This window comes from Lissotriton vulgaris, chromosome 12, assembly GCF_964263255.1.
Source record: "Lissotriton vulgaris chromosome 12, aLisVul1.2, whole genome shotgun sequence".
Classification (NCBI taxonomy): domain Eukaryota; kingdom Metazoa; phylum Chordata; class Amphibia; order Caudata; family Salamandridae; genus Lissotriton; species Lissotriton vulgaris.
This window is the reverse complement of record NC_141700.1, coordinates 491,207,129-491,234,926: the sequence shown is the minus strand read 5'-3', so window position 1 is coordinate 491,234,926 and position 27,798 is coordinate 491,207,129. Positions and strand designations below refer to the sequence as shown.

Below are 27,798 nucleotides of genomic sequence, written 5' to 3'. Positions count from 1 at the left end.
ATTTAAAAGGAGAGTGACGTCTGTCCTCTGGCAGCAGGAATGTTGAGAAAAGAGAAAATACACTGCCTGCTATCGTGCAGTTTCAAGATAGTCAAGGAAAAGCAATCTCATGCACTGCCCAAGCTCTTTCCCATGATGCACCTCTCCTACACTCTGTCTATGCAAATGAACAAGCAGAGAGATCAGGAATAAAACACCAAGCTCGCGTTCCCTTATAACAGTAGCAGACAACTCCTAAATATTCCCCGACTTCTAATGCTTTTCTTTTAAGCGAATGATAAACAGCCTCACCTGTGGTAAGGCTTAAAAAAATTGAATAAACTCATAAATGTTCCTCTCCACGGAAATCTTTAGTAAAAGGCGAAAGATTTTTTCGTTTTGAAGAGAAACCAGAGTAAGTTAGAATATGGCTCTCTGGGGGTTAGAGGCACCAGATCAAAGACCCTATCATTGCGAGGGTGAGGACCTGAGAGGTATTTGCAGCCTCTAAAAAAGAGGGCAAGAACTAGGCCGGTGAGGGAAACAGGATCAACTTTCAGAGTCTCTGCTCAAAGCACAGAAAAGCAAAAAGGTGGGCAGTTCCAAGTGTCTGCCTGGGAATATGCAAATTCTTTTTGTACACACCTCAGCTCATTAGGAGGTGTCGGGGCTGCTGGGCAAGGGGAACGGGAAGCGTGAATCAGGCTTTAACTGAAGTGGCACTGTAGGACTTTCGTCCCCAACGATTTTACGCTTTCCCCACCATCCCTCCAATCGATAGGCTGTGAGCCACCACTGTTCTATGCAAATAGCCATGCACTTTAAGTCCCTTTTTCACACGTATTTTCATTAAAGCTGAATATATAAGTATAGATCTGTCTAGGCTGGAGGCACATGAAACAAGACAAACGAGCCCCTTCAAGTGTACCTGAGAGGAATCTGTCTCAGGATTGGCCACCCTCTAAGGACACCTCGAACGGGCACAAATAACGGGCAAGCCCTATGAAAAGCGCAGCATGACTCTTGGTGCCACCTTTTAAAAGGAGAGTGACGTCTGGCCTCTGGCAGCAGGAATGTTGAGAAAAGAGAAAATACACTGCCTGCTATTGTGCAGTTTCAAGATAGTCAAGGAAAAGCAATCTCATGCACTGCCCAAGCTCTTTCCCATGATGCACCTCACCTACACTCTGTCTATGCAAATGAGCAAGCAGAGAGATCAGGAATAAAACACCAAGCTCATGTTCCCTTATAACAGTAGCAGACAACTCCTAAATATTCCCCAACTTCTAATGCTTTTCTTTTAAACAAATGATAAACAGCCTCACCTGCGGTAAGGCTTAAAAATATTGAATAAACTCGTAAATGTTCCTCTCCACGGAAATCTTTAGTAAAAGGCGAAAGATTTTTTCGTTTTGAAGAGAAACCAGAGTAAGTTAGAATATGGCTCTCTGGGGGTTAGAGGCACCAGATCAAAGACCCTATCATTGCGAGGGTGAGGACCTGAGAGGTATTTGCAGCCTCTAAAAAAGAGGGCAAGAACTAGGCCGGTGAGGGAAACAGGATCAAACTTCAGAGTCTCTGCTCAAAGCACAGAAAACCAAAAAGGTGGACTGTTCCAAGTGTCTGCCTGGGAATATGCAAATTCTTTTTGTACACACCTCAGCTCATTAGGAGGTGTCGGGCTGCTGGGCAAGGGGAACGGGAAGCGTGAATCAGGCTTTAACTGAAGTGGCACTGTAGGACTTTCGTCCCCAACGATTTTACGCTTTCCCCACATCCCTCCAATCGATAGGCTGTGAGCCACCACTGTTCTATGCAAATAGCCATGCACTTTAAGTCCCTTTTTCACACGCATTTTCATTAAAGCTGAATATATAAGTATATATCTGTCTACGCTGGAGGCACATGAAACAAGACTAACGAGCCCCTTTAAGTGTACCTGAGAGGAATCTGACTCAGGATTGGCCACCCTCTAAGAGCACCTCTAACGGGCACAAATAACGTGCAAGCCCTTTGAAAAGCGCAGCATGAGTCTTGGTGCCACCATTTAAAAGGAGAGTGACGTCTGTCCTCTGGCAGCAGGAATGTTGAGAAAAGAGAAAATACACTGCCTGCTATCGTGCAGTTTCAAGATAGTCAAGGAAAAGCAATCTCATGCACTGCCCAAGCTCTTTCCCATGATGCACCTCTCCTACACTCTGTCTATGCAAATGAGCAAGCAGAGAGATCAGGAATAAAACACCAAGCTCATGTTCCCTTATAACAGTAGCAGACAACTCCTAAATATTCCCCAACTTCTAATGCTTTTCTTTTAAACAAATGATAAACAGCCTCATCTGTGGTAAGGCTTAAAAAAATTGAATAAACTCGTAAATGTTCCTCTCCACGGAAATCTTTGGTAAAAGGCGAAAGATTTTTTCATTTTGAAGAGAAATCAGAGTAAATTAGAATATGGCTCTCTGGGGGTTAGAGGCACCATATCAAAGACCCTATCATTGCGAGGGTGAGGACCTGAGAGGTATTTGCAGCCTCTAAAAAAGAGGGCAAGAACTAGGCCGGTGAGGGAAACAGGATTAAACTTCAGAGTCTCTGCTCAAAGCACAGAAAAGCAAAAAGGTGGGCAGTTCCAAGTGTCTGCCTGGGAATATGCAAATTCTTTTTGTACACATCTCAGCTCATTAGGAGGTGTCGGGGCTGCTGGGCAAGGGGAACGGGGAGCGTGAATCAGGCTTTAACTGAAGTGGCCCTTTAGGACTTTCGTCCCCAACGATTTTACGCTTTCCCCACCATCCCTCCAATCGATAGGCTGTGAGCCACCACTGTTCTATGCAAATATCCATGCACTTGAAGTCCCTTTTTCACACGTATTTTCATTAAAGCTGAATATATAAGTATAGATCTGTCTAGGCTGGAGGCACATGAAACAAGACAAACGAGCCCCTTCAAGTGTACCTGAGAGGAATCTGACTCAGGATTGGCCACCCTCTAAGAGCACCTCTAACCGGCACAAATAACGTGCAAGCCCTATGAAAAGCGCAGCATGAGTCTTGGTGCCACCTTTTAAATGGAGAGTGACGTCTGGCCTCTGGCAGCAGGAATGTTGAGAGAAGAGAAAATATACTGCCTGCTATCGTGAAGTTTCAAGATAGTCAAGAAAAAGCAATCTCATGCACTGCCCAAGCTCTTTTCCATGATGCACCTCTCCTACACTCTGTCTATGCAAATGAACAAGCAGAGAGATCAGGAATAAAACACCAAGCTCGTGTTCCCTTATAACAGTAGCAGACAACTCCTAAATATTCCCCAACTTCTAATGCTTTTCTTTTAAGCGAATGATAAACAGCCTCACCTGTGGTAAGGCTTAAAAAAATTGAATAAACTCGTAAATGTTCCTCTCCACGGAAATTTTTACTAAAAGGCGAAATATTTTTTCGTTTTGAAGAGAAACCAGAGTAAGTTAGAATATGGCTCTCTGGGGGTTAGAGGCACCAGATCAAAGACCCTATCATTGCGAGAGTGAGGACCTGAGAGGTATTTGCAGCCTCTAAAAAAGAGGGCAAGAACTAGGCCGGTGAGGGAAACAGGATCAAACTTCAGAGTCTCTGCTCAAAGCACAGAAAAGCAAAAAGGTGGACAGTTCCAAGTGTCTGCCTGGGAATATGCAAATTCTTTTTGTACACACCTCAGCTCATTAGGAGGTGTCGGGGCTGATGGGCAAGGGGAACGGGAAGCGTGAATCAGGCTTTAACTGAAGTGGCACTGTAGGACTTTTGTCCCCAACGATTTTACGCTTTCCCCACCATCCCTCCAATCGATAGGCTGTGAGCCACCACTGTTCTATGCAAATAGCCAAGCACTTTAAGTCCCTTTTTCACACGTATTTTCATTAAAGCTGAATATATAAGTATATATCTGTCTATGCTGGAGGCACATGAAACAAGACTAACGAGTCCCTTCAAGTGTACCTGAGAGGAATCTGACTCAGGATTGGCCACCCTCTAAGGGTACCTCTAACGAGCACAAATAACGTGCAAGCCCTCTGAAAAGCGCAGCATGAGTCTTGGTGCCACCTTTTAAAAGGAGAGTGACGTCTGGCCTCTGGCAGCAGGAATGTTGAGAAAAGAGAAAATATACTGCCTGCTATCGTGCAGTTTCAAGATAGTCAAGGAAAAGCAATCTCATGCACTGCCCAAGCTCTTTCCCATGATGCACCTCTCCTACACTCTGTCTATGCAAATGAGCAAGCAGAGAGATCAGGAATAAAACACCAAGCTCATGTTCCCTTATAACAGTAGCAAACAACTCCGAAATATTCCCCATCTTCTAATGCTTTTCTTTTAAGCAAATGATAAACAGCCTCACCTGTGGTAAGGCTTAAAAAATTGAATAAACTCGTAAATGTTCCTCTCCGCGGAAATCTTTAGTAAAAGGCGAAAGATTTTTTCGTTTTGAAGAGAAACCAGAGTAAGTTAGAATATGGCTCTCTGGGGGTTAGAGGCACCAGATCAAAGACTCTATCATTGCGAGGGTGAGGACCTGAGAGGTATTTGCAGCCTCTAAAAAAGAGGGCAAGAACTAGGCCGGTGAGGGAAACAGGATCAACTTTCAGAGTCTCTGCTCAAAGCACAGAAAAGCAAAAAGGTGGACAGTTCCAAGTGTCTGCCTGGGAATATGCAAATTCTTTTTGTACACACCTCAGCTCATTAGGAGGTGTCGGGCTGCTGGGCAAGGGGAACGGGAAGCGTGAATCAGGCTTTAACTGAAGTGGCACTGTAGGACTTTCGTCCCCAACGATTTTACGCTTTCCCCACATCCCTCCAATCGATAGGCTGTGAGCCACCACTGTTCTATGCAAATAGCCATGCACTTTAAGTCCCTTTTTCACACGCATTTTCATTAAAGCTGAATATATAAGTATATATCTGTCTACGCTGGAGGCACATGAAACAAGACTAACGAGCCCCTTTAAGTGTACCTGAGAGGAATCTGACTCAGGATTGGCCACCCTCTAAGAGCACCTCTAACGGGCACAAATAACGTGCAAGCCCTATGAAAAGCGCAGCATGAGTCTTGGTGCCACCATTTAAAAGGAGAGTGACGTCTGTCCTCTGGCAGCAGGAATGTTGAGAAAAGAGAAAATACACTGCCTGCTATCGTGCAGTTTCAAGATAGTCAAGGAAAAGCAATCTCATGCACTGCCCAAGCTCTTTCCCATGATGCACCTCTCCTACACTCTGTCTATGCAAATGAACAAGCAGAGAGATCAGGAATAAAACACCAAGCTCGCGTTCCCTTATAACAGTAGCAGACAACTCCTAAATATTCCCCGACTTCTAATGCTTTTCTTTTAAGCGAATGATAAACAGCCTCACCTGTGGTAAGGCTTAAAAAAATTGAATAAACTCATAAATGTTCCTCTCCACGGAAATCTTTAGTAAAAGGCGAAAGATTTTTTCGTTTTGAAGAGAAACCAGAGTAAGTTAGAATATGGCTCTCTGGGGGTTAGAGGCACCAGATCAAAGACCCTATCATTGCGAGGGTGAGGACCTGAGAGGTATTTGCAGCCTCTAAAAAAGAGGGCAAGAACTAGGCCGGTGAGGGAAACAGGATCAACTTTCAGAGTCTCTGCTCAAAGCACAGAAAAGCAAAAAGGTGGGCAGTTCCAAGTGTCTGCCTGGGAATATGCAAATTCTTTTTGTACACACCTCAGCTCATTAGGAGGTGTCGGGGCTGCTGGGCAAGGGGAACGGGAAGCGTGAATCAGGCTTTAACTGAAGTGGCACTGTAGGACTTTCGTCCCCAACGATTTTACGCTTTCCCCACCATCCCTCCAATCGATAGGCTGTGAGCCACCACTGTTCTATGCAAATAGCCATGCACTTTAAGTCCCTTTTTCACACGTATTTTCATTAAAGCTGAATATATAAGTATAGATCTGTCTAGGCTGGAGGCACATGAAACAAGACAAACGAGCCCCTTCAAGTGTACCTGAGAGGAATCTGTCTCAGGATTGGCCACCCTCTAAGGACACCTCGAACGGGCACAAATAACGGGCAAGCCCTATGAAAAGCGCAGCATGACTCTTGGTGCCACCTTTTAAAAGGAGAGTGACGTCTGGCCTCTGGCAGCAGGAATGTTGAGAAAAGAGAAAATACACTGCCTGCTATTGTGCAGTTTCAAGATAGTCAAGGAAAAGCAATATCATGCACTGCCCAAGCTCTTTCCCATGATGCACCTCACCTACACTCTGTCTATGCAAATGAGCAAGCAGAGAGATCAGGAATAAAACACCAAGCTCATGTTCCCTTATAACAGTAGCAGACAACTCCTAAATATTCCCCAACTTCTAATGCTTTTCTTTTAAACAAATGATAAACAGCCTCACCTGCGGTAAGGCTTAAAAATATTGAATAAACTCGTAAATGTTCCTCTCCACGGAAATCTTTAGTAAAAGGCGAAAGATTTTTTCGTTTTGAAGAGAAACCAGAGTAAGTTAGAATATGGCTCTCTGGGGGTTAGAGGCACCAGATCAAAGACCCTATCATTGCGAGGGTGAGGACCTGAGAGGTATTTGCAGCCTCTAAAAAAGAGGGCAAGAACTAGGCCGGTGAGGGAAACAGGATCAAACTTCAGAGTCTCTGCTCAAAGCACAGAAAACCAAAAAGGTGGACTGTTCCAAGTGTCTGCCTGGGAATATGCAAATTCTTTTTGTACACACCTCAGCTCATTAGGAGGTGTCGGGCTGCTGGGCAAGGGGAACGGGAAGCGTGAATCAGGCTTTAACTGAAGTGGCACTGTAGGACTTTCGTCCCCAACGATTTTACGCTTTCCCCACATCCCTCCAATCGATAGGCTGTGAGCCACCACTGTTCTATGCAAATAGCCATGCACTTTAAGTCCCTTTTTCACACGCATTTTCATTAAAGCTGAATATATAAGTATATATCTGTCTACGCTGGAGGCACATGAAACAAGACTAACGAGCCCCTTTAAGTGTACCTGAGAGGAATCTGACTCAGGATTGGCCACCCTCTAAGAGCACCTCTAACGGGCACAAATAACGTGCAAGCCCTTTGAAAAGCGCAGCATGAGTCTTGGTGCCACCATTTAAAAGGAGAGTGACGTCTGTCCTCTGGCAGCAGGAATGTTGAGAAAAGAGAAAATACACTGCCTGCTATCGTGCAGTTTCAAGATAGTCAAGGAAAAGCAATCTCATGCACTGCCCAAGCTCTTTCCCATGATGCACCTCTCCTACACTCTGTCTATGCAAATGAGCAAGCAGAGAGATCAGGAATAAAACACCAAGCTCATGTTCCCTTATAACAGTAGCAGACAACTCCTAAATATTCCCCAACTTCTAATGCTTTTCTTTTAAACAAATGATAAACAGCCTCACCTGTGGTAAGGCTTAAAAAAATTGAATAAACTCGTAAATGTTCCTCTCCACGGAAATCTTTAGTAAAAGGCGAAAGATTTTTTCGTTTTGAAGAGAAACCAGAGTAAGTTAGAATATGGCTCTCTGGGGGTTAGAGGCACCAGATCAAAGACCCTATCATTGCGAGGGTGAGGACCTGAGAGGTATTTGCAGCCTCTAAAAAAGAGGGCAAGAACTAGGCCGGTGAGGGAAACAGGATCAAACTTCAGAGTCTCTGCTCAAAGCACAGAAAGCAAAAAGGTGGGCAGTTCCAAGTGTCTGCCTGGGAATATGCAAATTCTTTTTGTACACACCTCAGCTCATTAGGAGGTGTCGGGGCTGCTGGGCAAGGGGAACGGGAAGCGTGAATCAGGCTTTAACTGAAGTGGCACTGTAGGATTTTCGTCCCCAACGATTTTACGCTTTCCCCACCATCCCTCCAATCGATAGGCTGTGAGCCACCACTGTTCTATGCAAATAGCCATGCACTTTAAGTCCCTTTTTTACACGTATTTTCATTAAAGCTGAATATATAAGTATATATCTGTCTAGGCTGGAGGCACTTGAAACAAGACTAACGAGCCCCTTCAAGTGTACCTGAGAGGAATCTGACTCAGGATTGGCCACCCTCTAAGGGCACCTCTAACAGGCACAAATATCGTGCAAGCCCTATGAAAAGCGCAGCATGAGTCTTGGTGCCACCTTTTAAATGGAGAGTGACGTCTGGCCTCTGGCAGCAGGAATGTTGAGAGAAGAGAAAATATACTGCCTGCTATCGTGAAGTTTCAAGATAGTCAAGAAAAAGCAATCTCATGCACTGCCCAAGCTCTTTTCCATGATGCACCTCTCCTACACTCTGTCTATGCAAATGAACAAGCAGAGAGATCAGGAATAAAACACCAAGCTCGCGTTCCCTTATAACAGTAGCAGACAACTCCTAAATATTCCCCAACTTCTAATGCTTTTCTTTTAAGCGAATGATAAACAGCTTCACCTGTGGTAAGGCTTAAAAAAATTGAATAAACTCGTAAATGTTCCTCTCCACGGAAATCTTTACTAAAAGGCGAAATATTTTTTCGTTTTGAAGAGAAACCAGAGTAAGTTAGAATATGGCTCTCTGGGGGTTAGAGGGACCAGGTCAAAGACCCTATCATTGCGAGAGTGAGGACCTGAGAGGTATTTGCAGTCTCTAAGAAAGAGGGCAAGAACTAGGCCGGTGAGGGAAACAGGATCAAACTTCAGAGTCTCTGCTCAAAGCACAGAAAAGCAAAAAGGTGGACAGTTCCAAGTGTCTGCCTGGGAATATGCAAATTCTTTTTGTACACAACTCAGCTCATTAGGAGGTGTCGGGCTGCTGGGCAAGGGGAACGGGAAGCGTGAATCAGGCTTTAACTGAAGTGGCACTGTAGGACTTTCGTCCCCAACGATTTTACGCTTTCCCCACCATCCCTCCAATCGATAGGCTGTGAGCCACCACTGTTCTATGCAAATAGCCATGCACTTTAAGTCCCTTTTTCACACGTATTTTCATTAAAGCTGAATATATAAGTATAGATCTGTCTAGGCTGGAGGCACATGAAACAAGACAAACGAGCCCCTTCAAGTGTACCTGAGAGGAATCTGACTCAGGATTGGCCACCCTCTAAGGACACCTCGAACGGGCACAAATAACGGGCAAGCCCTATGAAAAGCGCAGCATGACTCTTGGTGCCACCTTTTAAAAGGAGAGTGACGTCTGGCCTCTGGCAGCAGGAATGTTGAGAAAAGAGAAAATACACTGCCTGCTATTGTGCAGTTTCAAGATAGTCAAGGAAAAGCAATCTCATGCACTGCCCAAGCTCTTTCCCATGATGCACCTCTCCTACACTCTGTCTATGCAAATGAGCAAGCAGAGAGATCAGGAATAAAACACCAAGCTCATGTTCCCTTATAACAGTAGCAGACAACTCCTAAATATTCCCCAACTTCTAATGCTTTTCTTTTAAACAAATGATAAACAGCCTCACCTGTGGTAAGGCTTTAAAAAATTGAATAAACTCGTAAATGTTCCTCTCCACGGAAATCTTTAGTAAAAGACGAAAGATTTTTTCGTTTTGAAGAGAAACCAGAGTAAGTTAGAATATGGCTCTCTGGGGGTTAGAGGCACCAGATCAAAGACCCTATCATTGCGAGGGTGAGGACCTGAGAGGTATTTGCAGCCTCTAAAAAAGAGGGCAAGAACTAGGCCGGTGAGGGAAACAGGATCAAACTTCAGAGTCTCTGCTCAAAGCACAGAAAAGCAAAAAGGTGGACAGTTCCAAGTGTCTGCCTGGGAAAATGCAAATTCTTTTTGTACACACCTCAGCTCATTAGGAGGTGTCGGGGCTGCTGGGCAAGGGGAACGGGAAGCGTGAATCAGGCTTTAACTGAAGTGGCACTGTAGGACTTTCGTCCCCAACGATTTTACGCTTTCCCCACCATCCCTCCAATCGATAGGCTGTGAGCCACCACTGTTCTATGCAAATAGCCGTGCACTTTAAGTCCCTTTTTCACACGTATTTTCATTAAAGATGAATATATAAGTATAGATCTGTCTAGGCTGGAGCCACATGAAACAAGACAAACAAGACCCTTCAAGTGTACCTGAGAGGAATCTGACTCAGGATTGGCCACCCTCTAAGGGCACCTCTAACGAGCACAAATAACGTGCAAGCCCTATGAAAAGCGCAGCATGAGTCTTGATGCCACCTTTTAAAAGGAGAGTGACGTCTGGCCTCTGGCAGCAGGAATGTTGAGAAAAGAGAAAATATACTGCCTGCTATCGTGCAGTTTCAAGATAGTCAAGGAAAAGCAATCTCATGCACTGCCCAAGCTCTTTCCCATGATGCACCTCTCCTACACTCTGTCTATGCAAATGAGCAAGCAGAGAGATCAGGAATAAAACACCAAGCTCATGTTCCCTTATAACAGTAGCAAACAACTCCTAAATATTCCCCAACTTCTAATGCTTTTCTTTTAAGCAAATGATAAACAGCCTCACCTGTGGTAAGGCTTAAAAAAATTGAATAAACTCGTAAATGTTCCTCTCCACGGAAATCTTTAGTAAAAGGCGAAAGATTTTTTCATTTTGAAGAGAAACCAGAGTAAGTTAGAATATGGCTCTCTGGGGGTTAGAGGCACCAGATCAAAGACCCTATCATTGCGAGGGTGAGGACCTGAGAGGTATTTGCAGCCTCTAAAAAAGAGGGCAAGAACTAGGCCGGTGAGGGAAACAGGATCAACTTTCAGAGTCTCTGCTCAAAGCACAGAAAAGCAAAAAGGTGGGCAGTTCCAAGTGTCTGCCTGGGAATATGCAAATTCTTTTTGTACACACCTCAGCTCATTAGGAGGTGTCGGGGCTGCTGGGCAAGGGGAACGGGAAGCGTGAATCAGGCTTTAACTGAAGTGGCACTGTAGGAATTTCGTCCCCAACGATTTTACGCTTTCCCCACCATCCCTCCAATCGATAGGCTGTGAGCCACCACTGTTCTATGCAAATAGCCATGCACTTTAAGTCCCTTTTTTACACGTATTTTCATTAAAGCTGAATATATAAGTATATATCTGTCTAGGCTGGAGGTACTTGAAACAAGACTAACGAGCCCCTTCAAGTGTACCTGAGAGGAATCTGACTCAGGATTGGCCACCCTCTAAGGGCACCTCTAACGGGCACAAATATCGTGCAAGCCCTATGAAAAGCGCAGCATGAGTCTTGGTGCCACCTTTTAAAAGGAGAGTGACGTCTGGCCTCTGGCAGCAGGAATGTTGAGAAAAGAGAAAATATACTGCCTGCTATCATGCAGTTTCAAGCTAGTCAAGGAAAAGCAATCTCATGCACTGCCCAAGCTCTGTCCCATGATGCACCTCTCCTACACTCTGTCTATGCAAATGAGCAAGCAGAGAGATCAGGAATAAAACACCAAGCTCATGTTCCCTTATAACAGTAGCAGACAACTCCTAAATATTCCCCAACTTCTAATGCTTTTCTTTTAAACAAATGATAAACAGCCTCATCTGTGGTAAGGCTTAAAAAAATTGAATAAACTCGTAAATGTTCCTCTCCACGGAAATCTTTGGTAAAAGGCGAAAGATTTTTTCATTTTGAAGAGAAATCAGAGTAAATTAGAATATGGCTCTCTGGGGGTTAGAGGCACCATATCAAAGACCCTATCATTGCGAGGGTGAGGACCTGAGAGGTATTTGCAGCCTCTAAAAAAGAGGGCAAGAACTAGGCCGGTGAGGGAAACAGGATTAAACTTCAGAGTCTCTGCTCAAAGCACAGAAAAGCAAAAAGGTGGGCAGTTCCAAGTGTCTGCCTGGGAATATGCAAATTCTTTTTGTACACATCTCAGCTCATTAGGAGGTGTCGGGGCTGCTGGGCAAGGGGAACGGGGAGCGTGAATCAGGCTTTAACTGAAGTGGCCCTTTAGGACTTTCGTCCCCAACGATTTTACGCTTTCCCCACCATCCCTCCAATCGATAGGCTGTGAGCCACCACTGTTCTATGCAAATATCCATGCACTTGAAGTCCCTTTTTCACACGTATTTTCATTAAAGCTGAATATATAAGTATAGATCTGTCTAGGCTGGAGGCACATGAAACAAGACAAACGAGCCCCTTCAAGTGTACCTGAGAGGAATCTGACTCAGGATTGGCCACCCTCTAAGAGCACCTCTAACCGGCACAAATAACGTGCAAGCCCTATGAAAAGCGCAGCATGAGTCTTGGTGCCACCTTTTAAATGGAGAGTGACGTCTGGCCTCTGGCAGCAGGAATGTTGAGAGAAGAGAAAATATACTGCCTGCTATCGTGAAGTTTCAAGATAGTCAAGAAAAAGCAATCTCATGCACTGCCCAAGCTCTTTTCCATGATGCACCTCTCCTACACTCTGTCTATGCAAATGAACAAGCAGAGAGATCAGGAATAAAACACCAAGCTCGTGTTCCCTTATAACAGTAGCAGACAACTCCTAAATATTCCCCAACTTCTAATGCTTTTCTTTTAAGCGAATGATAAACAGCCTCACCTGTGGTAAGGCTTAAAAAAATTGAATAAACTCGTAAATGTTCCTCTCCACGGAAATTTTTACTAAAAGGCGAAATATTTTTTCGTTTTGAAGAGAAACCAGAGTAAGTTAGAATATGGCTCTCTGGGGGTTAGAGGCACCAGATCAAAGACCCTATCATTGCGAGAGTGAGGACCTGAGAGGTATTTGCAGCCTCTAAAAAAGAGGGCAAGAACTAGGCCGGTGAGGGAAACAGGATCAAACTTCAGAGTCTCTGCTCAAAGCACAGAAAAGCAAAAAGGTGGACAGTTCCAAGTGTCTGCCTGGGAATATGCAAATTCTTTTTGTACACACCTCAGCTCATTAGGAGGTGTCGGGGCTGCTGGGCAAGGGGAACGGGAAGCGTGAATCAGGCTTTAACTGAAGTGGCACTGTAGGACTTTTGTCCCCAACGATTTTACGCTTTCCCCACCATCCCTCCAATCGATAGGCTGTGAGCCACCACTGTTCTATGCAAATAGCCAAGCACTTTAAGTCCCTTTTTCACACGTATTTTCATTAAAGCTGAATATATAAGTATATATCTGTCTATGCTGGAGGCACATGAAACAAGACTAACGAGTCCCTTCAAGTGTACCTGAGAGGAATCTGACTCAGGATTGGCCACCCTCTAAGGGTACCTCTAACGAGCACAAATAACGTGCAAGCCCTCTGAAAAGCGCAGCATGAGTCTTGGTGCCACCTTTTAAAAGGAGAGTGACGTCTGGCCTCTGGCAGCAGGAATGTTGAGAAAAGAGAAAATATACTGCCTGCTATCGTGCAGTTTCAAGATAGTCAAGGAAAAGCAATCTCATGCACTGCCCAAGCTCTTTCCCATGATGCACCTCTCCTACACTCTGTCTATGCAAATGAGCAAGCAGAGAGATCAGGAATAAAACACCAAGCTCATGTTCCCTTATAACAGTAGCAAACAACTCCGAAATATTCCCCATCTTCTAATGCTTTTCTTTTAAGCAAATGATAAACAGCCTCACCTGTGGTAAGGCTTAAAAAATTGAATAAACTCGTAAATGTTCCTCTCCGCGGAAATCTTTAGTAAAAGGCGAAAGATTTTTTCGTTTTGAAGAGAAACCAGAGTAAGTTAGAATATGGCTCTCTGGGGGTTAGAGGCACCAGATCAAAGACTCTATCATTGCGAGGGTGAGGACCTGAGAGGTATTTGCAGCCTCTAAAAAAGAGGGCAAGAACTAGGCCGGTGAGGGAAACAGGATCAACTTTCAGAGTCTCTGCTCAAAGCACAGAAAAGCAAAAAGGTGGGCAGTTCCAAGTGTCTGCCTGGGAATATGCAAATTCTTTTTGTACACACCTCAGCTCATTAGGAGGTGTCGGGGCTGCTGGGCAAGGGGAACGGGAAGCGTGAATCAGGCTTTAACTGAAGTGGCACTGTAGGACTTTCGTCCCCAACGATTTTACGCTTTCCCCACCATCCCTCCAATCGATAGGCTGTGAGCCACCACTGTTCTATGCAAATAGCCATGCACTTTAAGTCCCTTTTTCACACGTATTTTCATTAAAGCTGAATATATAAGTATAGAACTGTCTAGGCTGGAGGCACATGAAACAAGACAAACGAGCCCCTTCAAGTGTACCTGAGAGGAATCTGACTCAGGATTGGCCACCCTCTAAGGACACCTCGAACGGGCACAAATAACGGGCAAGCCCTATGAAAAGCGCAGCATGACTCTTGGTGCCACCTTTTAAAAGGAGAGTGGCGTCTGGCCTCTGGCAGCAGGAATGTTGAGAAAAGAGAAAATACACTGCCTGCTATTGTGCAGTTTCAAGATAGTCAAGGAAAAGCAATCTCATGCACTGCCCAAGCTCTTTCCCATGATGCACCTCTCCTACACTCTGTCTATGCAAATGAGCAAGCAGAGAGATCAGGAATAAAACACCAAGCTCATGTTCCCTTATAACAGTAGCAGACAACTCCTAAATATTCCCCAACTTCTAATGCTTTTCTTTTAAACAAATGATAAACAGCCTCACCTGCGGTAAGGCTTAAAAATATTGAATAAACTCGTAAATGTTCCTCTCCACGGAAATCTTTAGTAAAAGGCGAAAGATTTTTTCATTTTGAAGAGAAACCAGAGTAAGTAAGAATATGGCTCTCTGGGGGTAAGTGGCACCCTATCAAAGACCCTGTCATTGCGAGTGTGAGGACCTGAGAGGTATTTGCAGTCTCTAAGAAAGAGGGCAAGACTAGGCCGGTGAGGGAAACAGGATCAAACTTCAGAGTCTCTGCTCAAAGCACAGAAAAGCAAAAAGGTGGACAGTTCCAAGTGTCTGCCTGGGAATATGCAAATTCTTTTTGTACACAACTCAGCTCATTAGGAGGTGTCGGGCTGCTGGGCAAGGGGAACGGGAAGCGTGAATCAGGCTTTAACTGAAGTGGCACTGTAGGACTTTCGTCCCCAACGATTTTACGCTTTCCCCACCATCCCTCCAATCAATAGGCTGTGAGCCACCACTGTTCTATGCAAATAGCCATGCATTTTAATTCCCTTTTTCACACGTATTTTCATTAAAGCTGAATATATAAGTATAGATCTGTCTAGGCTGGAGGCACATGAAACAAGACAAACGAGCCCCTTCAAGTGTACCTGAGAGGAATCTGACTCAGGATTGGCCACCCTCTAAGGGCACCTCTAACGAGCACAAATAATGTGCAAGCCCTATGAAAAGCGCAGCATGAGTCTTGGTGCCACCTTTTAAAAGGAGAGTGACGTCTGGCCTCTGGCAGCAGGAATGTTGAGAAAAGAGAAAATATACTGCCTGCTATCGTGCAGTTTCAAGATAGTCAAGGAAAAGCAATCTCATGCACTGCCCAAGCTCTTTCCCATGATGCACCTCTCCTACACTCTGTCTATGCAAATGAGCAAGCAGAGAGATCAGGAATAAAACACCAAGCTCATGTTCCCTTATAACAGTAGCAGACAACTCCTAAATATTCCCCAACTTCTAATGCTTTTCTTTTAAACAAATGATAAACAGCCTCACCTGTGGTAAGGCTTAAAAAAATTGAATAAACTCGTAAATGTTCCTCTCCGCGGAAATCTTTAGTAAAATGCGAAAGATTTTTTCATTTTGAAGAGAAACCAGAGTAAGTAAGAATATGGCTCTCTGGGGGTAAGTGGCACCAGATCAAAGACCCTGTCATTGCGAGTGTGAGGACCTGAGAGGTATTTGCAGTCTCTAAGAAAGAGGGCAAGAACTAGGCCGGTGAGGGAAACAGGATCAAACTTCAGAGTCTCTGCTCAAAGCACAGAAAAGCAAAAAGGTGGACAGTTCCAAGTGTCTGCCTGGGAATATGCAAATTCTTTTTGTACACAACTCAGCTCATTAGGAGGTGTCGGGCTGCTGGGCAAGGGGAACGGGAAGCGTGAATCAGGCTTTAACTGAAGTGGCACTGTAGGACTTTCGTCCCCAACGATTTTACGCTTTCCCCACCATCCCTCCAATCAATAGGCTGTGAGCCACCACTGTTCTATGCAAATAGCCATGCATTTTAATTCCCTTTTTCACACGTATTTTCATTAAAGCTGAATATATAAGTATAGATCTGTCTAGGCTGGAGGCACATGAAACAAGACAAACGAGCCCCTTCAAGTGTACCTGAGAGGAATCTGACTCAGGATTGGCCACCCTCTAAGGGCACCTCTAACGAGCACAAATAACGTGCAAGCCCTATGAAAAGCGCAGCATGAGTCTTGGTGCCACCTTTTAAAAGGAGAGTGACGTCTGGCCTCTGGCAGCAGGAATGTTGAGAAATGAGAAAATATACTGCCTGCTATCGTGCAGTTTCAAGATAGTCAAGGAAAAGCAATCTCATGCACTGCCCAAGCTCTTTCCCATGATGCACCTCTCCTACACTCTGTCTATGCAAATGAGCAAGCAGAGAGATCAGGAATAAAACACCAAGCTCATGTTCCCTTATAACAGTAGCAAACAACTCCTAAATTTTCCCCAACTTCTAATGCTTTTCTTTTAAGCAAATGATAAACAGCCTCACCTGTGGTAAGGCTTAAAAAAATTGAATAAACTCGTAAATGTTCCTCTCCGCGGAAATCTTTAGTAAAAGGCGAAAGATTTTTTCATTTTGAAGAGAAACCAGAGTAAGTTAGAATATGGCTCTCTGGGGGTTAGAGGCACCAGATCAAAGACTCTATCATTGCGAGGGTGAGGACCTGAGAGGTATTTGCAGCCTCTAAAAAAGAGGGCAAGAACTAGGCCGGTGAGGGAAACAGGATCAACTTTCAGAGTCTCTGCTCAAAGCACAGAAAAGCAAAAGGGTGGGCAGTTCCAAGTGTCTGCCTGGGAATATGCAAATTCTTTTTGTACACACCTCAGCTCATTAGGAGGTGTCGGGGCTGCTGGGCAAGGGGAACGGGAAGCGTGAATCAGGCTTTAACTGAAGTGGCACTGTAGGACTTTCGTCCCCAACGATTTTACGCTTTCCCCACCATCCCTCCAATCGATAGGCTGTGAGCCACCACTGTTCTATGCAAATAGCCATGCACTTTAAGTCCCTTTTTCACACGTATTTTCATTAAAGCTGAATATATAAGTATAGATCTGTCTAGGCTGGAGGCACATGAAACAAGACAAACGAGCCCCTTCAAGTGTACCTGAGAGGAATCTGACTCAGGATTGGCCACCCTCTAAGGACACCTCGAACGGGCACAAATAACGGGCAAGCCCTATGAAAAGCGCAGCATGACTCTTGGTGCCACCTTTTAAAAGGAGAGTGGCGTCTGGCCTCTGGCAGCAGGAATGTTGAGAAAAGAGAAAATACACTGCCTGCTATTGTGCAGTTTCAAGATAGTCAAGGAAAAGCAATCTCATGCACTGCCCAAGCTCTTTCCCATGATGCACCTCTCCTACACTCTGTCTATGCAAATGAGCAAGCAGAGAGATCAGGAATAAAACACCAAGCTCATGTTCCCTTATAACAGTAGCAGACAACTCCTAAATATTCCCCAACTTCTAATGCTTTTCTTTTAAACAAATGATAAACAGCCTCACCTGCGGTAAGGCTTAAAAATATTGAATAACCTCGTAAATGTTCCTCTCCACGGAAATCTTTAGTAAAAGGCGAAAGATTTTTTCATTTTGAAGAGAAACCAGAGTAAGTTAGAATATGGCTCTCTGGGGGTTAGAGGCACCAGATCAAAGACCCTATCATTGCGAGGGTGAGGACCTGAGAGGTATTTGCAGCCTCTAAAAAAGAGGGCAAGAACTAGGCCGGTGAGGGAAACAGGATCAAACTTCAGAGTCTCTGCTCAAAGCACAGAAAAGCAAAAAGGTGGACAGTTCCAAGTGTCTGCCTGGGAATATGCAAATTCTTTTTGTACACACCTCAGCTCATTAGAAAGTGTCGGGGCTGCTGGGCAAGGGGAACGGGAAGCGTGAATCAGGCTTTAACTGAAGTGGCACTGTAGGACTTTCGTCCCCAACGATTTTACGCTTTCCCCACCATCCCTCCAATCGATAGGCTGTGAGCCACCACTGTTCTATGCAAAAAGCCATGCACTTTAAGTCCCTGTTTCACACGTATTTTCATTAAAGCTGAATATATAAGTATATATCTGTCTAGGCTGGAGGCACATGAAACAAGACTAACGAGCCCCTTCAAGTGTACCTGAGAGGAATCTGACTCAGGATTGGCCACCCTCTAAGGGCATCTCTAACGGGCACGCCCTATGAAAAGCGCAGCATGAGTCTTGGTGCCACCTTTTAAAAGGAGAGTGACGTCTGGCCTCTGGCAGCAGGAATGTTGAGAAAAGAGAAAATATACTGCCTGCTATCGTGCAGTTTCAAGATAGTCAAGGAAAAGCAATCTCATGCACTGCCCAAACTCTTTCCCATGATGCACCTCTCCTACACTCTGTCTATGCAAATGAGCAAGCAGAGAGATCAGGAATAAAACACCAAGCTCATGTTCCCTTATAACAGTAGCAGACAACTCCTAAATATTCCCCAACTTCTAATGCTTTTCTTTTAAACGAATGATAAACAGCCTCACCTGTTGTAAGGCTTAAAAAAATTGAATAAACTCGTAAATGTTCCTCTCCACGGAAATCTTAAGTAAAAGGCGAAAGATTTTTTCGTTTTGAAGAGAAACCAGAGTAAGTTAGAATATGGCTCTCTGGGGGTTAGAGGCACCAGATCAAAGACCCTATCATTGCGAGGGTGAGGACCTGAGAGTTATTTGCAGCCTCTAAAAAAGAGGGCAAGAACTAGGCCGGTGAGGGAAACAGGATCAAACTTCAGAGTCTCTGCTCAAAGCACAGAAAAGCAAAAAGGTGGACAGTTCCAAGTGTCTGCCTGGGAATATGCAAATTCTTTTTGTACACACCTCAGCTCATTAGGAGGTGTCGGGCTGCTGGGCAAGGGGAACGGGAAGCGTGAATCAGGCTTTAACTGAAGTGGCGCTGTAGGACTTTCGTCCCCAACGATTTTACGCTTTCCCCACATCCCTCCAATCGATAGGCTGTGAGCCACCACTGTTCTATGCAAATAGCCATGCACTTTAAGTCCCTTATTCACACGTATTTTCATTAAAGCTGAATATATAAGTATATATCTGTCTAGGCTGGAGGCACATGAAACAAGACTAACGAGCCCCTTTAAGTGTACCTGAGAGGAATCTGACTCAGGATTGGCCACCCTCTAAGGGCACCTCTAACGGGCACAAATAACGTGCAAGCCCTATGAAAAGCGCAGCGTGAATCTTGGTGCCACCTTTTAAAAGGAGAGTCACGTCTGGCCTCTGGCAGCAGGAATGTTGAGAAAAGAGAAAATATACTGCCTGCTATCGTGCAGTTTCAAGATAGTCCAGGAAAAGCAATCTCATGCACTGCCCAAGCTCTTTCCCATGATGCACCTCTCCTACACTCTGTCTATGCAAATGAGCAAGCAGAGAAATCAGGACTAAAACACCAAGCTCATGTTCTCTTATAACAGTAGCAGACAACTCCTAAATATTCCCCAACTTCTAATGCTTTTCTTTTAAACGAATGATAAACAGCCTCACCTGTTGTAAGGCTTAAAAAAATTGAATAAACTCGTAAATGTTCCTCTATACGGAAATCTTTAATAAAAGGCGAAAGATTTTTTCGTTTTGAAGAGAAACCAGAGTGAGTTAGAATATGGCTCTCTGGGGGTTAGAGGCACCAGATCAAAGACCCTATCATTGCGAGAGTGAGGACCTGAGAGGTATTTGCAGCCTCTAAAAAAGAGGGCAAGAACTAGGCCGGTGAGGGAAACAGGATCAAACTTCAGAGTCTCTGCTCAAAGCACAGAAAAGCAAAAAGGTGGGCAGTTCCAAGTGTCTGCCTGGGAATATGCAAATTATTTTTGTACACACCTCAGCTCATTAGGAGGTGTCGGGCTGCTGGGCAAGGGGAACGTGAAGCGTGAATCAGGCTTTAACTGAAGTGGCACTGTAGGACTTTCGTCCCCAACGATTTTACGCTTTCCCCACCATCCCTCCAATCGATAGGCTGTGAGCCACCACTGTTCTATCCAAATAGCCATGCACTTTAAGTCCCTTTTTCACTCGTATTTTCATTAAAGCTGAATATATAAGTATATATCTGTCTAGGCTGGAGGCACATGAAACAAGACTAACGAGCCCCTTCAAGTGTACCTGAGAGGAATCTGACTCAGGATTGGCCACCCTCTAAGGGCACCTCTAACGAGCACAAATACCGTGCAAGCCCTATGAAAAGCGCAGCTGTCGGTCCCGTGACACGTCCCCCGCCCCCAGCAGGGAGGCACAGAGATGCCCTCCCATGAGCGGGAAAGAAGAAGGAAGACGATGCAGAGAGATACTGATCCCCCATGAGAGAGGCACAGAAAAGGTGGGTGGATGAATGATGGGTGGATGGATGGATGTAAGGCTGAAGGATGGAAGGATGTATGAAAAGGTGGGCTGATGAATGATGAGTGGATGGATGGATGAAAGGCTGAAGGATGGATGGATGTGTGAAAAGGTGGGTGGATGAATGATGGGTGGATGGATGGATGAAAGGGTGGATGGATGAATGATGGATGGATGGAAGGATGAAAGGGTGGATGGATGAAGGATAGATTTGTGAAGGATAGATGTATGGATGGAAGAATGAAAGGGTGGACGGGTGAAGGATGGATGGATGAAAGGGTGGATGGATGGATGATGGATGGATGGATGTGTAAAAAGATGGGTGGATGAATGAAAGTTGAATGGATGGATGAAAGGGTGGATGGATGAATGATGGATGTATGGATGGAAGGATGAAAGGGTGGATGGATGAAGGATAGATTGGTGAAGGATAGATTGGTGAAGGATAGATTGGTGAAGGATAGATGTATGGATGGAAGAATGAAAGGGTGGACGGATGAAGGGTGGACGGATGAAGGGTGGATGGATGAAAGGGTGGATGGATGAATGATGGATGGATGGATGGATGTGTAAAAAGATGGGTGGATGAATGATGGGTGAATGGATGGATGAAAGGGTGGATGGATGGATGAATGATGGATGTATGGATGGAAGGATGAAAGGGTGGCTGGATAAAGGATGTATGTATGTATGGGAGGATGAAAGGGCGGATGGATGAAGGATGTATGTATGTATGGATGGGAGGATGAAAGTGTGGATGGATGAAGAATGTATGTGTGGATGGATGAAGGATGTATGTATGGATGGGAGGATGAAAGGGTGGATGGATGAAGGATGGATGTATGGATGGGAGGATGAAAGGCTGGATGGAAGAAGGATGGATGTATGGATGGGAGGATGAAAGGTTGGATGGATGAAGGATGGTTGTATGTATGGATGGGAGGATGAAAGGGTGGATGGATGAAGGATGGATGTATGTATGGATGGGAGGATGAAAGGGTGGATGGATGGATAAAAGGTTGCATGGATGGATGAATGATGCATGGATGGATGTGTGAAAAGATGGGTGGATGAATGAAAGTTGGATGGATGAAAGGGTGGATGGATGAATAATGGATGTATGGATGTATGGATGGAAGGATGAAAGGGTGGATGGATGAAGTATAGAGTGGTGAAGGATAGATGTATGGATGGAAGAATGAAAGGGTGGATGGATGAAGGATGGGAGGATGAAAGGGTGGATGGATGATGGATGAAGGATGGATGTAAGGATGAAAGGGTGGACGGATGAAGGATGTATGTATGGATGGATATGTGAAAAGGTGGGGGGATGAATGATGGGTAGATGGATGAAAGGGTGGGTGGATGAATGGATGGATGAAAGGGTGGATGGATGTATGGATGGGAGGATGAAAGGGTGGATGGATAAAGGATGGATGTATGGATGGGAAGATGAAAGGGTGGATGGATGTATGAATGGAAAAAAGGTTTCATGGATGAATGATGGATTGATGTGTGAAAAGGTGGGTGGATGAATGATGGGTGGATGGAAGGAAGGGTGGATGGGTAAAGGATGGGTGGATGGGTAAAAGATGGATGTATGGATGGAAGGATGAAAGGGTGGATGGATAAAGGATGGATGTATGGATGGAAGGATGAAAGGGTGAATGGGATGGATGTGTGAAAGTGTGGGTGGATGAATGATGGAGGGATGTGATGAGGTCTAACAGGCGCATTTATGGTTGTCAAAAGTTGATGATGAGGAGTACCAGTTTCTAGAAACTTTTTTCGGAAGGGGGTCCTTACGCCTAAAAAGGTTTTAAAAGGGGGTCTTGGCATCAAAAAGTTTGAAGACCTCTGCTCTAAGGACACCTCTAACGGGCACAAATAATGTACAAGCCCTATGAAAAGCGCAGCATGAGTCTTGGTGCCACCTTTTAAAAGGAGAGTGACGTCTGGCCTCTGGCAGCAGGAATATTGAGAAAAGAGAAAATATACTGCCTGCTATCGTGCAGTTTCAAGATAGTCAAGGAAAAGCAATCTCATGCACTGCCCAAGCTCTTTCCCATGATGCACCTCTCCTACACTCTGTCTATGCAAATGAGCCAGCAGAGAGATCAGGAATAAAACACCAAGCTCATGTTCCCTTATAACAGTAGCAGACAACTCCTAAATATTCCCCAACTTCTAATGCTTTTCTTTTAAGCGAATGATAAACAGCCTCACCTGTGGTAAGGCTTAAAAAAATTGAATAAACTCGTAAATGTTCCTCTCCACAGAAATCTTTACTAAAAGGCGAAATATTTTTTCGTTTTGAAGAGAAACCAGAGTAAGTTAGAATATGGCTCTCTGGGGGTTATAGGCACCAGATCAAAGACCCTATCATTGCGAGAGTGAGGACCTGAGAGGTATTTGCAGCCTCTAAAAAAGAGGGCAAGAACTAGGCCGGTGAGGGAAACAGGATCAAACTTCAGTGTCTCTGCTCAAAGCACAGAAAAGCAAAAAGGTGGACAGTTCCAAGTGTCTGCCTGGGAATATGCAAATTCTTTTTGTACACATCTCAGCTCATTAGGAGGTGTCGGGGCTGCTGGGCAAGGGGAACGGGAAGCGTGAATCAGGCTTTAACTGAAGTGGCACTGTAGGACTTTTGTCCCCAACGATTTTACGCTTTCCCCACCATCCCTCCAATCGATAGGCTGTGAGCCACCACTGTTCTATGCAAATAGCCATGCACTTTAAGTCCCTTTTTCACACGTATTTTCATTAAAGCTGAATATATAAGTATATATCTGTCTATGCTGGAGGCACATGAAACAAGACTAACGAGCCACTTCAAGTGTACCTGAGAGGAATCTGACTCAGGATTGGCCACCCTCTAAGGGCACCTCTAACGAGCACAAATAACGTGCAAGCCCTATGAAAAGCGCAGCATGAGTCTTGGTGCCACCTTTTAAAAGGAGAGTGACGTCTGGCCTCTGGCAGCAGGAATGTTGAGAAAAGAGAAAATATACTGCCTGCTATCGTGCAGTTTCAAGATAGTCAAGGAAAAGCAATCTCATGCACTGCCCAAGCTCTTTCCCATGATGCACCTCTCCTACACTCTGTCTATGCAAATGAGCAAGCAGAGAGATCAGGAATAAAACACCAAGCTCATGTTCCCTTATAACAGTAGCAGACAACTCCTAAATATTCCCCAACTTCTAATGCTTTTCTTTTAAACAAATGATAAACAGCCTCACCTGTGGTAAGGCTTAAAAAAATTGAATAAACTCGTAAATGTTCCTCTCCACGGAAATCTTTAGTAAAAGGCGAAAGATTTTTTCATTTTGAAGAGAAACCAGAGTAAGTAAGAATATGGCTCTCTGGGGGTAAGTGGCACCCTATCAAAGACCCTGTCATTGCGAGTGTGAGGACCTGAGAGGTATTTGCAGTCTCTAAGAAAGAGGGCAAGAACTAGGCCGGTGAGGGAAACAGGATCAAACTTCAGAGTCTCTGCTCAAAGCACAGAAAAGCATAAAGGTGGACAGTTCCAAGTGTCTGCCTGGGAATATGCAAATTCTTTTTGTACACAACTCAGCTCATTAGGAGGTGTCGGGCTGCTGGGCAAGGGGAACGGGAAGCGTGAATCAGGCTTTAACTGAAGTGGCACTGTAGGACTTTCGTCCCCAATGATTTTACGCTTTCCCCACCATCCCTCCAATCAATAGGCTGTGAGCCACCACTGTTCTATGCAAATAGCCATGCATTTTAATTCCCTTTTTCACACGTATTTTCATTAAAGCTGAATATATAAGTATAGATCTGTCGAGGCTGGAGGCACATGAAACAAGACAAACGAGCCCCTTCAAGTGTACCTGAGAGGAATCTGACTCAGGATTGGCCACCCTCTAAGGGCACCTCTAACGAGCACAAATAATGTGCAAGCCCTATGAAAAGCGCAGCATGAGTCTTGGTGCCACCTTTTAAAAGGAGAGTGACGTCTGGCCTCTGGCAGCAGGAATGTTGAGAAAAGAGAAAATATACTGCCTGCTATGGTGCAGTTTCAAGATAGTCAAGGAAAAGCAATCTCATGCACTGCCCAAGCTCTTTCCCATGATGCACCTCTCCTACACTCTGTCTATGCAAATGAGCAAGCAGAGAGATCAGGAATAAAACACCAAGCTCATGTTCCCTTATAACAGTAGCAAACAACTCCTAAATATTCCCCAACTTCTAATGCTTTTCTTTTAAGCAAATGATAAACAGCCTCACCTGTGGTAAGGCTTAAAAAAATTGAATAAACTCGTAAATGTTCCTCTCCACGGAAATCTTTAGTAAAAGGCGAAAGATTTTTTCGTTTTGAAGAGAAACCAGAGTAAGTTAGAATATGGCTCTCTGGGGGTTAGAGGCACCGGATCAAAGACTCTATCATTGCGAGGGTGAGGACCTGAGAGGTATTTGCAGCCTCTAAAAAAGAGGGCAAGAACTAGGCCGGTGAGGGAAACAGGATCAACTTTCAGAGTCTCTGCTCAAAGCACAGAAAAGCAAAAAGGTGGGCAGTTCCAAGTGTCTGCCTGGGAATATGCAAATTCTTTTTGTACACACCTCAGCTCATTAGGAGGTGTCGGGGCTGCTGGGCAAGGGGAACGGGAAGCGTGAATCAGGCTTTAACTGAAGTGGCACTGTAGGACTTTCGTCCCCAACGATTTTACGCTTTCACCACCATCCCTCCAATCGATAGGCTGTGAGCCACCACTGTTCTATGCAAATAGCCATGCACTTTAAGTCCCTTTTTCACACCTATTTTCATTAAAGCTGAATATATAAGTATAGATCTGTCTAGGCTGGAGGCACATGAAACAAGACAAACGAGCCCCTTCAAGTGTACCTGAGAGGAATCTGACTCAGGATTGGCCACCCTCTAAGGACACCTCGAACGGGCACAAATAACGGGCAAGCCCCTATGAAAAGCGCAGCATGACTCTTGGTGCCACCTTTTAAAAGGAGAGTGGCGTCTGGCCTCTGGCAGCAGGAATGTTGAGAAAAGAGAAAATACACTGCCTGCTATTGTGCAGTTTCAAGATAGTCAAGGAAAATCAATCTCATGCACTGCCCAAGCTCTTTCCCATGATGCACCTCTCCTACACTCTGTCTATGCAAATGAGCAAGCAGAGAGATCAGGAATAAAACACCAAGCTCATGTTCCCTTATAACAGTAGCAGACAACTCCTAAATATTCCCCAACTTCTAATGCTTTTCTTTTAAACAAATTATAAACAGCCTCACCTGCGGTAAGGCTTAAAAATATTGAATAAACTCGTAAATGTTCCTCCCCACGGAAATCTTTAGTAAAAGGCGAAAGATTTTTTCGTTTTGAAGAGAAACCAGAGTAAGTTAGAATATGGCTCTCTGGGGGTTAGAGGCACCAGATCAAAGACTCTATCATTGCGAGGGTGAGGACCTGAGAGGTATTTGCAGCCTCTAAAAAAGAGGGCAAGAACTAGGCCGGTGAGGGAAACAGGATCAAACTTCAGAGTTTCTGCTCAAAGCACATAAAAGCAAAAAGGTGGGCAGTTCCAAGTGTCTGCCTGGGAATATGCAAATTCTTTTTGTACACACCTCAGCTCATTTGGAGGTGTCGGGGCTGCTGGGCAAGGGGAACGGGAAGCGTGAATCAGGCTTTAACTGAAGTGGCACTGTAGGACTTTCGTCCCCAATGATTTTACGCTTTCCCCACCATCCCTCCAATCGATAGGCTGTGAGCCACCACTGTTCTATGCAAATAGCCATGCACTTTAAGTCCATTTTTCACACGTATTTTCATTAAAGTTAAATATATAAGTATAGATCTGTCTAGGCTGGAGGCACATGAAACAAGACAAACAAGCCCCTTCAAGTGTACCTGAGAGGAATCTGACTCAGGATTGGCCACCCTCTAAGGACACCTCGAACGGGCACAAATAACGGGCAAGCCCTATGAAAAGAGCAGCATGACTCTTGGTGCCACCTTTTAAAAGGAGAGTGACGTCTGGCCTCTGGCAGCAGGAATGTTGAGAAAAGAGAAAATACACTGCCTGCTATTGTGCAGTTTCAAGATAGTCAAGGAAAAGCAATCTCATGCACTGCCCAAGCTCTTTCCCATGATGCACCTCTCCTACACTCTGTCTATGCAAATGAGCAAGCAGAGAGATCAGAATTAAAACACCAAGCTCATGTTCCCTTATAACAGTAGCAGACAACTCCTAAATATTCCCCAGCTTCTAATGCTTTTCTTTTAAACAAATGATAAACAGCCTCACCTGTGGTAAGGCTTAAAAAAATTTAATAAACTCGTAAATGTTCCTCTCCACAGAAATCTTTACTAAAATGCGAAAGATTTTTTCGTTTTGAAGAGAAACCAGAGTGAGTTAGAATATGGCTCTCTGGGGGTTAGAGGCACCAGATCAAAGACCCTATCATTGCGAGAGTGAGGACCTGAGAGGTATTTGCAGCCTCTAAAAAAGAGGGCAAGAACTAGGCCGGTGAGGGAAACAGGATCAAACTTCAGAGTCTCTGCTCAAAGCACAGAAAAGCAAAAAGGTGGACAGTTCCAAGTGTCTGCCTGGGAATATGCAAATTCTTTTTGTACACACCTCAGCTCATTAGGAGGTGTCGGGGCTGCTGGGCAAGGGGAACGGGAAGCGTGAATCAGGCTTTAACTGAAGTGGCACTGTAGGACTTTCGTCCCCAACGATTTTACGCTTTCCCCACCATCCCTCCAATCGATAGGCTGTGAGCCACCACTGTTCTATGCAAAAAGCCATGCACTTTAAGTCCCTTTTTCACACGTATTTTCATTAAAGCTGAATATATAAGTATATATCTGTCTAGGCTGGAGGCACATGAAACAAGACTAACGAGCCCCTTCAAGTGTACCTGAGAGGAATCTGACTCAGGATTGGCCACCCTCTAAGGGCATCTCTAACGGGCACGCCCTATGAAAAGCGCAGCATGAGTCTTGGTGCCACCTTTTAAAAGGAGAGTGACGTCTGGCCTCTGGCAGCAGGAATGTTGAGAAAAGAGAAAATATACTGCCTGCTATCGTGCAGTTTCAAGATAGTCAAGGAAAAGCAATCTCATGCACTGCCCAAGCTCTTTCCCATGATGCACCTCTCCTACACTCTGTCTATGCAAATGAGCAAGCAAAGAGATCAGGAATAAAACACCAAGCTCATGTTCCCTTATAACAGTAGTAGACAACTCCTAATTATTCCCCAACTTCTAACGCTTTTCTTTTAAACGAATGTAAACAGCCTCACCTGTGGTAAGGCTTAAAAAAAATGGAATAAACTCGTAAATGTTCCTCTCCATGGAAACCTTTAGTAAAAGGTGAAAGATTTTTTCGTTTTGAAGAGAAACCAGAGTAAGTTAGAATATGGCTCTCTGGGGGTTAGAGGCATCAGATCAAAGAGCCTATCATT

General features: G+C 44.7%; 26 non-coding genes across 26 annotated transcripts; all 26 read right to left on the bottom strand.

Annotated features, from left to right (window-relative positions):
* Positions 1 to 283: 283 nt before the first annotated feature.
* LOC147676879 (U5 spliceosomal RNA) lies at positions 284 to 398 on the bottom strand. Its single transcript, XR_015303436.1, has one exon. It is a non-coding gene; the product is annotated as a U5 spliceosomal RNA (small nuclear RNA).
* Positions 399 to 1,296: 898 nt separating this feature from the next.
* LOC147676878 (U5 spliceosomal RNA) lies at positions 1,297 to 1,411 on the bottom strand. The gene has a single exon (XR_015302665.1). It is a non-coding gene; the product is annotated as a U5 spliceosomal RNA (small nuclear RNA).
* An 896-nt stretch (positions 1,412 to 2,307) lies between these two features.
* Positions 2,308 to 2,422, bottom strand: LOC147676877 (U5 spliceosomal RNA). Its single transcript, XR_015302878.1, has one exon. It is a non-coding gene; the product is annotated as a U5 spliceosomal RNA (small nuclear RNA).
* Positions 2,423 to 3,320: 898 nt separating this feature from the next.
* Positions 3,321 to 3,435, bottom strand: LOC147676876 (U5 spliceosomal RNA). Its single transcript, XR_015302933.1, has one exon. It is a non-coding gene; the product is annotated as a U5 spliceosomal RNA (small nuclear RNA).
* Positions 3,436 to 4,333: 898 nt separating this feature from the next.
* LOC147676875 (U5 spliceosomal RNA) lies at positions 4,334 to 4,447 on the bottom strand. The gene has a single exon (XR_015302893.1). It is a non-coding gene; the product is annotated as a U5 spliceosomal RNA (small nuclear RNA).
* Positions 4,448 to 5,343: 896 nt separating this feature from the next.
* On the bottom strand, positions 5,344 to 5,458 carry LOC147676874 (U5 spliceosomal RNA). Its single transcript, XR_015303425.1, has one exon. It is a non-coding gene; the product is annotated as a U5 spliceosomal RNA (small nuclear RNA).
* Positions 5,459 to 6,356: 898 nt separating this feature from the next.
* On the bottom strand, positions 6,357 to 6,471 carry LOC147676873 (U5 spliceosomal RNA). The gene has a single exon (XR_015302664.1). It is a non-coding gene; the product is annotated as a U5 spliceosomal RNA (small nuclear RNA).
* An 896-nt stretch (positions 6,472 to 7,367) lies between these two features.
* Positions 7,368 to 7,482, bottom strand: LOC147676872 (U5 spliceosomal RNA). Its single transcript, XR_015302724.1, has one exon. It is a non-coding gene; the product is annotated as a U5 spliceosomal RNA (small nuclear RNA).
* An 897-nt stretch (positions 7,483 to 8,379) lies between these two features.
* Positions 8,380 to 8,494, bottom strand: LOC147676871 (U5 spliceosomal RNA). The gene has a single exon (XR_015302949.1). It is a non-coding gene; the product is annotated as a U5 spliceosomal RNA (small nuclear RNA).
* Positions 8,495 to 9,391: 897 nt separating this feature from the next.
* Positions 9,392 to 9,506, bottom strand: LOC147676870 (U5 spliceosomal RNA). Its single transcript, XR_015302742.1, has one exon. It is a non-coding gene; the product is annotated as a U5 spliceosomal RNA (small nuclear RNA).
* Positions 9,507 to 10,404: 898 nt separating this feature from the next.
* On the bottom strand, positions 10,405 to 10,519 carry LOC147676869 (U5 spliceosomal RNA). The gene has a single exon (XR_015303463.1). It is a non-coding gene; the product is annotated as a U5 spliceosomal RNA (small nuclear RNA).
* An 898-nt stretch (positions 10,520 to 11,417) lies between these two features.
* LOC147676868 (U5 spliceosomal RNA) lies at positions 11,418 to 11,532 on the bottom strand. The gene has a single exon (XR_015302877.1). It is a non-coding gene; the product is annotated as a U5 spliceosomal RNA (small nuclear RNA).
* Positions 11,533 to 12,430: 898 nt separating this feature from the next.
* Positions 12,431 to 12,545, bottom strand: LOC147676867 (U5 spliceosomal RNA). Its single transcript, XR_015302932.1, has one exon. It is a non-coding gene; the product is annotated as a U5 spliceosomal RNA (small nuclear RNA).
* An 898-nt stretch (positions 12,546 to 13,443) lies between these two features.
* On the bottom strand, positions 13,444 to 13,557 carry LOC147676866 (U5 spliceosomal RNA). Its single transcript, XR_015302892.1, has one exon. It is a non-coding gene; the product is annotated as a U5 spliceosomal RNA (small nuclear RNA).
* An 898-nt stretch (positions 13,558 to 14,455) lies between these two features.
* On the bottom strand, positions 14,456 to 14,570 carry LOC147676865 (U5 spliceosomal RNA). Its single transcript, XR_015302784.1, has one exon. It is a non-coding gene; the product is annotated as a U5 spliceosomal RNA (small nuclear RNA).
* Positions 14,571 to 15,466: 896 nt separating this feature from the next.
* LOC147676864 (U5 spliceosomal RNA) lies at positions 15,467 to 15,581 on the bottom strand. The gene has a single exon (XR_015302937.1). It is a non-coding gene; the product is annotated as a U5 spliceosomal RNA (small nuclear RNA).
* Positions 15,582 to 16,478: 897 nt separating this feature from the next.
* Positions 16,479 to 16,593, bottom strand: LOC147676863 (U5 spliceosomal RNA). Its single transcript, XR_015302882.1, has one exon. It is a non-coding gene; the product is annotated as a U5 spliceosomal RNA (small nuclear RNA).
* An 898-nt stretch (positions 16,594 to 17,491) lies between these two features.
* LOC147676862 (U5 spliceosomal RNA) lies at positions 17,492 to 17,606 on the bottom strand. The gene has a single exon (XR_015302905.1). It is a non-coding gene; the product is annotated as a U5 spliceosomal RNA (small nuclear RNA).
* Positions 17,607 to 18,491: 885 nt separating this feature from the next.
* On the bottom strand, positions 18,492 to 18,606 carry LOC147676861 (U5 spliceosomal RNA). Its single transcript, XR_015302891.1, has one exon. It is a non-coding gene; the product is annotated as a U5 spliceosomal RNA (small nuclear RNA).
* Positions 18,607 to 19,502: 896 nt separating this feature from the next.
* On the bottom strand, positions 19,503 to 19,617 carry LOC147676860 (U5 spliceosomal RNA). The gene has a single exon (XR_015302944.1). It is a non-coding gene; the product is annotated as a U5 spliceosomal RNA (small nuclear RNA).
* A 2,960-nt stretch (positions 19,618 to 22,577) lies between these two features.
* Positions 22,578 to 22,692, bottom strand: LOC147676859 (U5 spliceosomal RNA). The gene has a single exon (XR_015302951.1). It is a non-coding gene; the product is annotated as a U5 spliceosomal RNA (small nuclear RNA).
* An 898-nt stretch (positions 22,693 to 23,590) lies between these two features.
* Positions 23,591 to 23,705, bottom strand: LOC147676858 (U5 spliceosomal RNA). The gene has a single exon (XR_015303462.1). It is a non-coding gene; the product is annotated as a U5 spliceosomal RNA (small nuclear RNA).
* An 897-nt stretch (positions 23,706 to 24,602) lies between these two features.
* LOC147676857 (U5 spliceosomal RNA) lies at positions 24,603 to 24,717 on the bottom strand. The gene has a single exon (XR_015302713.1). It is a non-coding gene; the product is annotated as a U5 spliceosomal RNA (small nuclear RNA).
* Positions 24,718 to 25,616: 899 nt separating this feature from the next.
* Positions 25,617 to 25,731, bottom strand: LOC147676856 (U5 spliceosomal RNA). The gene has a single exon (XR_015302775.1). It is a non-coding gene; the product is annotated as a U5 spliceosomal RNA (small nuclear RNA).
* Positions 25,732 to 26,629: 898 nt separating this feature from the next.
* Positions 26,630 to 26,744, bottom strand: LOC147676855 (U5 spliceosomal RNA). The gene has a single exon (XR_015302953.1). It is a non-coding gene; the product is annotated as a U5 spliceosomal RNA (small nuclear RNA).
* An 884-nt stretch (positions 26,745 to 27,628) lies between these two features.
* LOC147676854 (U5 spliceosomal RNA) lies at positions 27,629 to 27,744 on the bottom strand. Its single transcript, XR_015302922.1, has one exon. It is a non-coding gene; the product is annotated as a U5 spliceosomal RNA (small nuclear RNA).
* Positions 27,745 to 27,798: the final 54 nt, after the last annotated feature.